Below are 11,906 nucleotides of genomic sequence, written 5' to 3' on the forward strand. Positions count from 1 at the left end.
TGTGTTCATGTGTGGGAGACAGAGTGAGTGTGTACGCGACTGCGTTTATGCGTGTGAGTGAGAACAATTGTGTAGTTCAATGTGCTCATGAATGGGAGAAAGTGTTATAGTGGGTGATTGTGCTTATACATTTTGGAGACAGGGCCGGTGTGTGGAACTGTGTTTATGTGGGGTGAGAGAACACGTGTGTTGTTCAGTGTGTTTGAGTTTGGGAGACAAGGTAAAAGTGCGGATGAATGTGTTAATGTGTGGGAGACAGTGTTAGAGTGGGTAATTGTGTTTGGGAGACAGGGTGAGTGTGTAGGTGATTGTGTTAACATGTGGGAGGCAGGGTAAGTGGGTTTCTGTTAATCTGTTGGAAAGAGAATGGGTGTGTGGGTTAGTGTGTTTGTGTTTGGGAGACATGGTAAGAGTGTGGATGAATGCGTTCATGTGCGGGAGACAGGAAAAGGGCGTGGGTGAGTATTTTCATGTGTGGAGACAGGACAAGGATATGGATAATTGTGGGAGACTGGGTAAGAGTATGTAATTGGCTTTTTACAGACGTGTATAAACTATGATCAATCAGATATAATAGTTTACGTCTGGTACTGACCTTTAAACGTCACCATCCGAAAGATGTGGACGGGGCTCAAACTTCTGCACCAATTCGTAACTTCCCCATGTAGCTTGGAGCTATAGGCTTAGTGTGAAAGGGTGCATTTATATGTGGGAGACATTGTGGGTGTGTTTATGTGTGGCAGATAGAGTGTGTCTGCGAATGTGGGGATAATGAAGTATTTTGCGCTGATCAAAAACAATAGATCGTTGCAAACTGCAAGAAATTTTGTTTCTGAAAATTATAAATCAAATAATTGAAATGAAATTTTCTTTGTGAATATGGGCATATAGGATTTATTTACGTTTATGCCCACATCTAAAGACTTTATGCTATGTATTTAATTTTACTTTTAATATATACTCATATTTATATTATGGTACATGGATTAGTTGGAAATAAGTGTGTTGTACCGTGGTCAAAAGCTTCCCAATCACTCAAATTCAAATCCATTAACATGGGATAACATGATACTTCCCTTGTTTGCTTTCTCAATATTATGTTGTTGTAATTAAAAAGCTATGAGGAATCGCGCCCTCTTAATATCGTCACAAACAAGTTTTTTTATCATCTATATTGTTCTACTTTTACTCGCCTTTATTATTTACGATCAGTGTCTTCGGCAATTCAATTGTTCGTACTTTGTGCTTCTAGTATCTGTGAAAGAAATTAATAATATTCAGTGGTAACACGATTCCCCAGGTTAGAAACTCGCCTTCTCAATACAAATTTAGATTATTAAATCTGACAGGGAAATGGAGTGATTTCAAACTATTTACCGCATTAAGAAATATTCGCTTCAATGACGCCAGACGGATTCAAGAACATAAAAAATGTATTGTCAAATGCCAAGAAGTCTTTTGATGACTTAAAACAGCAGTTTAGTCCTGGGGGTCGTTTCATAAAGCTGTTCGAAAGTTAAGATCGACCTTAAGGACGACTGGTGATCCTTTCTTACGCGCAAAACCATCGCTAATGAATATACCATTTTCCATAAGAAAAGATCACCGGTCGCTCTTAAAGTCGCTCTTATTAAAAGGTCAAGTCCACCCAACAAAATGTTGATTTGAATCAATAGAGAAAAATCAGACAAGCACAATGCTGAATATTTCATCAAAATCGGATGTAAAATAAGAAAGTTATGACATTTCAAAGTTTCGCTTATTTTTAACAAAATAGTTATATGAACGAGCCAGTTACATCCAAATTAGAGAGTCGATGATGTCACTCACTCACTATTTTTTTTGTTTTTTATTGTTTGAATTATACAATATTTCAATTTTTACGAATTTGACGATCAGGACCTCCTTGCCTGAACCACAAAATGTTAAAATAATGGAATTCCACGTATTCAGGGAGGAATGAAACTTCATTTCACGTGACAATGACGAGAAAATCAAAATATTTCATAATTCATATAATAAAATACAAAAGAAATAGTGAGTGAGTGATGTCATCAGTTCCCTCATTTGCATACCGACCGGGATGTGCAAATAACTCTTTTGTGAAATGAAGCGAAACTTTAAAATGTCATAACTTTCTTATTTTACATCCGATTTTGATGAAATTTTCAGTGTTATGCTTGTTAAATTTTTCTCTTTCTATTCAAATCAAGTTTTTGTTGGGGTGGACTTGTCCTTTAACGTACGAACAGCTTTATGAAACACCCACCATGACTCTGGACAAACGAAATGTTTGCAACTTTTCGTTCATCAGCTCCGACACTTAGGACGAAACCGCTGTTCCGGTTCACCTATTTTCGACAAAGACCTCCCAGTTGTCCATTCTCATTTTAGTAGGCGGCAAGTAGTAAGAATTCCAAAAATTTTCTGTAGAATCTGATTTTTTGTGCTTATCCCCCTATTTTTAGGGTTTCAGCTTGTTGCCAAATTTATAAATGCCGTCTTCGACCGTTGCCATGGCAACAGATTAATTTCTCAAAAATTGTATGTATTCCCCTGTAAATGGTAGATAAACATGATATAAATTAGCCAATAGATTGATTTCAGGGTTCCAATCAAATACAAATGAAATTCAAAAATATTTAAGATCATCAAATTGGTTCCAATTGGCCCGTTGCCATGGTAACGGCTCATTTTTCCTCCAGAAAAGTAAAAAATGTGATTTAAAGTTGTAGAATCTGTTTTTTGTTTCATTTTCCCTGCGTTTAGGGTGTTAAACATAGGAGTGGTTTTTGCTTAATGTAAAAATACACTCTCATTCCATTGCCATGGCAACCAAATAATACCTAATTTGGTAAAAAAAGGAAATAACATGGTAAAAAAAGACAATGGTGAGAAATACAATAAAAGCGACCTACATGTAATCTACTTGCGTTGGGTTTTTCCCACTCATTTAGAATAAAAACTACATAAGTGTTATGCATGAGTTTATTGGAATGATAGGAATTGATGTTGCCTTGAGAATGCTTGAATTTAAAGATAAATATCAATATTGCAAATGGCCCGTTGCCATGGTAACATCTTATTTTTCTCAGAAAAGAACAAATTTTGATAAAAACATATAGAGTCACATTTTTTTTTGTTCATTTCCGCTAAGTTTAGGTTGCTAAAAATAAATATGCTTGTTGGTAAATATGTAAGTACCATCTCAGACCATTGCCATGGCAACCAAATACCAACTTATTTGGTAAAAAATAACATGTTGAAAAAGGTAATGGTGGGATGTACAGTAAAAACGAACTAATCTACATGACCAAAACCAAAAACAAAACCAAAATTACGTAAATATTCTGCATGAATTCATTAGAATGATAAAAATTGATGTTCCCTTGGGAATGCTTGATTTTATTAATAAATATCAATGTTGCAAATTGCCTGTTGTCATGGTAACGGCTCATTTTACACCAGAAAAGTTTTAATAAAAATATGTAGAGTCTGATTTTTCTTTCATTTCCGCCAAAGTATACACGTAGGTTGCTAAACTTGATATTCTTGTTGCTGCTGCTTTGATAGTGGTTAAATAATTTAATTTTATATGATAAATAACAATGTTGCAAATGGCCTGATGCCGTGGTAAACATCACTCCTCGCAAAGTTCCCTTCTTCAGACTTTCAACCTGAAGAAAGTAAACTGAGCAGTTTGGCATAGATCTGGATACATATCTTCAGAACCTCCCTGCACTCCCTACTCATTACGACATATTTTTTGAGCTGCTGAAGAAATCATCAAGGAAGAATATTCCACAAGAATGCCGTACAAGCTATACTCAGGGCCGGCAGAAACACCATGCAGATTCGGATCCTTGGGAAAGACTCTACAAAGTCCCAATCTAGGTCCCAAGTGGCCAACCAGCTTCTAGTGAACAGCCAAGGTAACCCTCATAATTACCCGCGAAGATCCATCCTAAAAGTGTGCGGACAGCCTGCCAAGAGTCATCTGAGTTCACAAGACCTTTCAGCATGAACGACTTGTGCAATGCTATCAAAGCAATGAAGATCAGCAAGGCAGCTGGATTGGATGATGTCCTCGATCTGTGAGCAGATGAAACATCTTGGACCTGTTGCACTCCAACGGCTGCTTGACACGCTAAACTACTGTCTGAGTGAAAGCACAATGCCAAACTTATTGAGGAAATCAAGGGTAGTTGCCTTACTCAAGCCAGGCAGAAAACCAGCCAATGCAAAGAGCTACCGGCCCATATCTCTGCTTTGTCACACATACAAGATCTTTGAAAGGCTCCTACTCAACCACATTGCTCCCTTGGTGAATGAGCTCCTCATTCCAGAACAGGCAGGATTTAGGCCAGGAAAGTCCTGTACTAGTCAACTGCTGAATCTGGCACAGTACATTGAAGATGGCTTCGAGAAAGGGTTGATAACTGGAGCAGCCTTTGTTGACCTCGTTACAGCTTATGACACAGTCATCGAATACTCACAAGGAAAGTCTTTGAGATGACAAAGGAAGGCTTAAGCTGACACAGATGATTCAGAGCATGCTCTCAAATCAGCAGTTTTTGTGCATCTCAGTGGTTTCAGTAGCAGAAGGCTGACACACAAAAGGTCTCCCACAAGGAAGAATCATCGTCCCACTCTTTAGCATCTACATAAATGACCAACCAATCCACCAAATAATGAGAGCTGCCTGTACGCTGATGACATTTGCATTGCTTCACAGAAACAGTCCTCTGAATAGATGAAAAAGCACTCAGCAATGCTCTAGTAGGCCTGACTCCTTACTACGCTGCAAATCATCTCTGGGCAAATCCAGAAAAAAACCCAACTCAGTGCTTTTCACCTAAAAAACAGAGATGCAGACCAGTAACTAAGGTTCAGATGGTATAGAAAATGGTTGGAACACACCAGTAAGCCAATCAATTTCCCTTACCTACAAAGACCATGTTTCCAAGACAAAGGCTAAAGTTTGAGCAAGGAACAGCATCCTGAAGGAGCTTGCCAACATAAAATGGGAACAGATGCCAAAACCATCCGTGCGACAGCTCTTGCTCTATGATACTAGACTGCAGAGTATGCAGTCCCCATCCGTTTTCGGTCATCACATGCTGCAATGATTGATACAGCCCTGAATGCTGCTTGCAGAGCAATTACTGGCTGCGACAAAACAAGAGCAGATGATCTCTACCTACTGTGTGGTATTGCCCATTTACACATTAGAAGATAGGTGCCAGCAAAGGTGGAAAAAACAAGCAAGAAGATCACCCTCTTCATCCACCCTTTAACTATGAACCTGCCAAAAAGAGATTCAAAACAAGATGTAGCTTCCTTCACTTGACTGAATCCCTTGATGGCTCTGCTCACAATCAAAGGGTCACCCAATGGTCCAACCATCTACAGTCTGTGACGCACAAGCTCTCCTATGGACCTAGCGAATCACTTCCTAGGTTCAAATGAGGAATGTGGAGTGTAAAGATCTTTTTTTGACCATTTGTGCTCTAATAAATTTAAAAAAAAATAGCCAGTATGCCAATATTTCTAAGGGTTTGTGAAATTAGGGAGAATTCAGCTAGAGACCATTTTGAGAATATTTTGGGCCATTTGGCCTAGTAATCTGACAGAAATATTGATTTAGGGGTAAAGTTTTCAAGAGATTGATATGTGACATCTATTTGCTGAATTGAATTACCCCAACTTCAAACTCCAAGGTGGCTGCCAATTTAAGGGTCACAAATGTCTATATTTTAAAGCTAAACGTTAATGGAATAAAATAAATTTGGACAATTAATTGTATGAAGAAAAATTGACCATGAAATTCGTATAAAAGCTTTGAAATGGCTGCCGGAAACCATTTTAAAAAGAAATTTTGGGTGGATATTGCTATAAAGCTGATAAAAATATTATAAAGAATGAGTTTTATAGGGAAAAGGAAATCAAAATATTAAGTCTATTTGATGAGTTGAAGTGATCTTGACCTCCTGAACAGAGATTGACTATGATATAATTAAAATATCCAGAGTGGCTGCTGGTGGCCAGTTTGAAAAAAAAGGAATTTGGGTTCATTTGTGCTATAAATGAGTTTTTAAAATAGCAACATGGAGATTTTTGAGGTTAGGAAATTAAAATCTTAAGTCCACACAGTTAACTGACCTAAACTTGACCGCCTAATCAGAGATTATCGCCATGAAAAAATCAAACTGACAGCTGCCTGTCATTTTGAAAAATTACAACTTTACGGGGTGATTCCATTTTGATAGAGAGTTGTTCAAAGTATTAATTTGGGGGTTTTAGAGTCAAGAAATCAAAATCTGAACTACCTTTGACATACTGACCTTGCCTTTAAAACGAATCGCGGTCGGTAGCCATTAAGAAAAAAAGGGTCAAGGGTTGCAATATGGCGTTCCTCAGGGTTTTGTACTGGGACCTTTAATTTTTACTTCGTATTTATAACCACTTGGGGACACTTTGAACTGGTGTTCAGCCGCCTAGATAATAGTCACTACAGCACATTCAGAATCGAGCAGTCGGTACCATTTCAACGGCCAGAAAGTATGATCATGTGTTTCCTTTGTTCAAAGAGATTCACTTGCTACTGGTCAAAAACAGAATTATAGAAAAAATTGCTTTGTTTACTTGTCCATTGATAACCTGACACCACAATACATTTCATGCTGGGTTTTTGTTTACAGACCCTTTTCTATCCCCCAACTTAGGTCAACAGTGCATAAGTTTCACTGGTCCCAATATTCAAAATCCGTTCATGTCCTTCTGTACAATTGTTTTTTTTAAGTTTACAAACCTATGAATTTTATTTGTAACACCCACTTTATGTATTGAAAGCACTTGAAAAGTAGAATTATTCATTTTTATAATAATAAATAAAATAATATAGGATTTGTATAGTGCTCCTATATTACCCTGGCTAAGCTGGACTACCGCATCCGGTGCTCACAGCTTTTTAAGGACTTATATCCTGCAGGTACCCATTTATCTCACCTGGCTTGAGTGCAGCACAATATGGATAAATTTCTTAATGAAGGAAACACACCCTGGCTGGGAATCGAACCAATATCCCTCAGATTGAAAAAGTCTTAACCACTAGACAACGACGCCCCCCCCCCCCCACAATTGTATTGGAAAGTGCTTTGAGCATGTTTACATGAAGAAGTGCTATACATGTTAAAATGTATGTATTTATTTAATAGAAAGCTGTTCAAGATAATTTAACTCCAAAGTTTATTTGGCAAATTGACATAATCATGGCCACCTATTAGATATAACTGACCTTTTGAGGAAACAAAGGTAAAATTCTTCCATTTTTAATGTAGACTCAATGTGGGACTTTCATGAAAACCCTATTCATTTAATAATATAATCCTAAGGGTCTTTTAACCTCAAAAGACCCTTGACCTTCACCTAGTGACATGATATCTAATTATCTTGAAAATTAATAAACCTAAGTAAAGTTTTTGATGTTGATACCACAGTACAGTCAAAGTTCATTGACCATAACTTTAACCTGAAACTCATGCACAATGATGTGATAGTTGAATACCTTTATGTCCAACTTTCTTGAAATAGATTTATATACGCACTCTCAAAGGTTTGTTTTTTCAGAAACTTTATGAGATTCAATGATAATAAAACAACATGGTCAAATTTTGGTGATCGTAAAATACCTATGACCTTGATCATATGACATGAAACTTGTGCAATATGATTAATTATATTTAATGATTACCCAATGTTTTGTTGAAATATCATAATATAGATCCATATATTTCCAAAATTATAAAAATATTTCTAAGTTTACTTTTTCAAAATGGACACCACCTGCCAATTTGGTTATGGCAATAATATCAGATTAGGAGGTCAAGACCACATCGCCTCCTGACAGATTTAAAATTGTCATTCATCAAATGTATGCCCCCCCCCCTTATTATTATATTTTACACTTTTAAGCACAAATCACCCAAAATCACTATACTCAAAATGACTATCTGCGGTCATTTTGGAGTTACAATACTGGATTTCATGCAGAATAAGTACCATTTTTCTTCAAAAATTGTCCAGCATTAAAATGAGTGTAATTGGATAATTCATTTGAGTACATGTTATGTGGATTGGATTTAATTCTAAATTGAAAATGGCCCGAGATAGTATTTTTACATTAACAAGCATATGTACAGTTGAGGAAAGAAGTTTACATACAATTAGGAATTTTTTAAAAAGTTGACAATTGCCAAACATCATTAAACTTACTGTATCTTATAAAATATTTTTTGCTATCATGACAAATTTGATATCAAACAAATGAGTATGTCTTGCCCCTTCATCAAATTGCTTTGTCATCTGGAGCTGAAATATTTAGGTGTAATTTTTCCAAAAAAAATCTTCATATTTTAGACGATTTAAAAATAAAAACTTGACAAAAACATTTAATATTTTTGCTAGTTACTTGTCAACACAAACATTTCAGATCACACTTTTTGTTCAGTGGTGACATATCATGATAGAAAAAGTGATATAAATCATAGATTTGACATTTATATATTTCTATGAAACGACGTTTGAAAATATAATAACAATAGAATAAATTTTATACGAATATTACTATTTTTCTTCAAACAAAATTTCACCTGATATTTACTTTAATCCCATCGGCATCCTTATCATGTGAAAGAGCTTAATATGCTCTTTCATTTGACACCAAATTCGTCATGGTAGTATTTATATTTCTGAAGATATAGTAAATTTTAGGATGTTTGGCAAACGAACATTTCACTGAATTCCATGGGTGTATGTAAACTTTCGGCCTCAACTGTATGTTGAGCGACCTAAAATTAGGGGAAATGAAAGGAAAATTTGTTTTTTTTCAATTTTGTAATTTTCTGAGAAAAATAGGATGTTACCATGGCAATGGGAGGTTTGCAACATTTATATTTATATTTATATTAAATGCAAGTGTTACCAAGGCAACAGCAATTCTTTTCTTTCTAATGAACTCATGCAGACTACTTTCTGTATTTTTTGTTCAATATTTAATGGTTCAAACCTTACGCATGTAGATTGTGATTTTCATGGTATTTTCCACCATTATCTCCCCCATGTTATTTGGTTGCCATGGCAATGACCTAAGATTGTATTTATACATTTAGCAACAAGCACATATAGATCTAGCATCATATAATTAGGGGAAATGAAAGAAAATTCAGATTCTACAATATATTTTATCAAATGTATACTTTTCTGAGAAAAAATAAGCTGTTACCATGGCAACGGCCAATTTGCAATATTGATATTTATCTTTAAATTCAAGCATTGTCAAGGCAACATCAATTCCTATCATTCCAATGAACTCATGCATAACACTTATGTAGTTTTTTAGTAAATGAGTGGGAAAAACCCAATGCATGTAGATTACATGTACATGTAGGTCGCTTTTATTGTATTTTTCGCCATTGTCTTTTTTTATCATGTTATTTCTATTTTTACCAAATTAGGTATTATCTGGTTGCCATGGCAATGGAATGAGAGTGTATTTATACATTTAGCAAAAACCACTCCTATGTTTAACACCCTAAAGGCAGGGAAAATGAAATAAAAAACAGATTCTACAACTGGAACCAATTGGAACCATTTTGATGATCTTAAATATTTTGAATTTCATTTGTATTTAATTGGAACATTGAATTCAATCTATTGGCTAATTTTTTAATGCTTATCTACCATTTACAGGGAAATACAAGCTATTTTTGATAAATTAATCCGTTGCCATGGCACCGGTCGAAGACGGCATTTATAAATTTGGCAACAAGCAGATTCATGTTCAGCACCCTCAAAATAGGGGAAATAGCACAAAAAATCAGATTCTACAGAAAATTTTTGGTAACCTTAAATATTATGACGAGTAGCTGTGTACTATTTGAAAGGATATTTTCAATACATTGACCGTATTCTTGAAGCGAATACACCCGATGGTTCTTTCGATAACTCCACATGGATATGGATAATTCCATATGTCCGTTTCAAATATTCAAATATATTTTATCTGGCGCTTTATTTAAGATTATCGTTTTTTTTTTATTATTTATTTATTTCTATTTTTTAGTTCTATATTTTTTATTTATTCATTTATTTTTTTCATTTTTATTTTTTATTTTTTTTTTTTTTGGGGGGGAGGGGGGTCTTATCCGGCCGTACAACTTTGGTATTCCCCAGCTCTACAATCTCTATAGAAACTTCGGAAATAGAACGTCCGCTGTCAGTGTCAGATGTTAATTCCGTTAGCCAAATTTTGAGGATCTAAAGATATTTCAAGTTTTCTGTATACATTACATATATCACAAGCATAAGAGTTGTTTGACCATTTTAAGAGATAAGAGTTCTTCATTATGAAGAGATGACCTTCGTATAATATGATCTTAAGCGTTGCTATGGTTTTTTAACAGGATGTGGTTGAGGTAGGGAAATGTTTATCGAATAATTAAAGATCTATTCCTAATTTCATCATCCAACAAGATGCAAGAATATTACAATTTTTTAAACCATCCTATGGATAAATAAATTAATACAAAGCATACAAACATGGATGACAACCCTGGGGATGGGGTATGGTCGCATTCCCCCCCCCCCCCCCGCCTTTCCCCAAAAAATCTTAAGAAAGGTCGCCGCTTGCCGTTACTATTGGAATCTCAGCAAAGTCCGCTGGAATGATTTAAGTCAAGAGATTATTTTACTTAAGTCGTGCATTGAATAGCATATTAATGAATTGGCTACAGCTTTAAATGCGTGACAGGCGATGTGTTGAAAAAATTATACAAAGGAACTATCGAACCTTTAAAATATCATGTCATATCGATACCACATTTGTTTTTGTTGGGATATTGATGAAAAAGAAACATGGTTATAAAAGGGAAGTATTCGCGAGAATTTAACATTGGATGTATCATGTCTCCTTCCGGTGGGGCCACGTCAATGTCATTCGGGAGAGGGGCGAGGGGGTTAAGTGGCATTTCCATCGACGGAGTTTCAATTAATTAAGTATCAAGATATTAGTTTTAGGCATTTCAAATAATGAAAAAGAAATATTTCAATTCGTTTCATCCATCAAAATAAAAGATAACAATTACAATGAAGTATACAGGAGTGACGCAACAGGGCGACCCCCCCCCCCGCCCCCTTGATTTTCAGGTAGTGAAAAGTGTAACAAATACAATACGAGAAAAAACGGAAAATGAAGAAAGAAGGTAGGAAAAATTGTAAAAATAGGAGTATGGGATGTGCTAGTCTTTATTACCGATGCCATTCGAATGATTAACAAAGTCACGTTTTGGTCGTCTTGTACCCCTAATCAAAATGCACTGTAGCCGCCCCTGGCAGTATGTAATAATCAATGGTTGACCAAACCTTAAAAGCAGAAGACTGCTCTGGCGTACAGACGGAGGCTTTGGGCCATACTGCCCCCCCCCCCCAAAAAAAAAAAAAAAAAAAAAATTTATCATTTTCTGATCGAAATATATATTTTAAAAAAATCAAATTTTTGTATTAGAAAGTTCAAAATTGTCGCTGTCCTCATTCTCATCTTTTAGAACTCCCTGTTGGGAGTTCCAACTTTTTTAGTTAAAAAAATAACAAATATAAAGTTTGCTCCACCCGCCATACGGATCGACCCTCTGACTATTTTGGGCTCATTACTCTACTGGAGGACTGTGTCAGGGGGGGGGGGGTGGGGGCAGTCTCAAATTTTGATATAGGACTGTCTAATATTTAAACTGGGCTGGTTGGTAAAACTATACGTAAACTGAAACTTCCCAGCAATCTTATTTCAATTTACAAAAATAATAAGAAATAAATCCAAAATTAATTCACTTCTGATAACTAACTAGGAAAGA

This window comes from Lytechinus pictus, chromosome 11 (assembly GCF_037042905.1).
Source record: "Lytechinus pictus isolate F3 Inbred chromosome 11, Lp3.0, whole genome shotgun sequence".
NCBI classification, from domain to species: domain Eukaryota; kingdom Metazoa; phylum Echinodermata; class Echinoidea; order Temnopleuroida; family Toxopneustidae; genus Lytechinus; species Lytechinus pictus.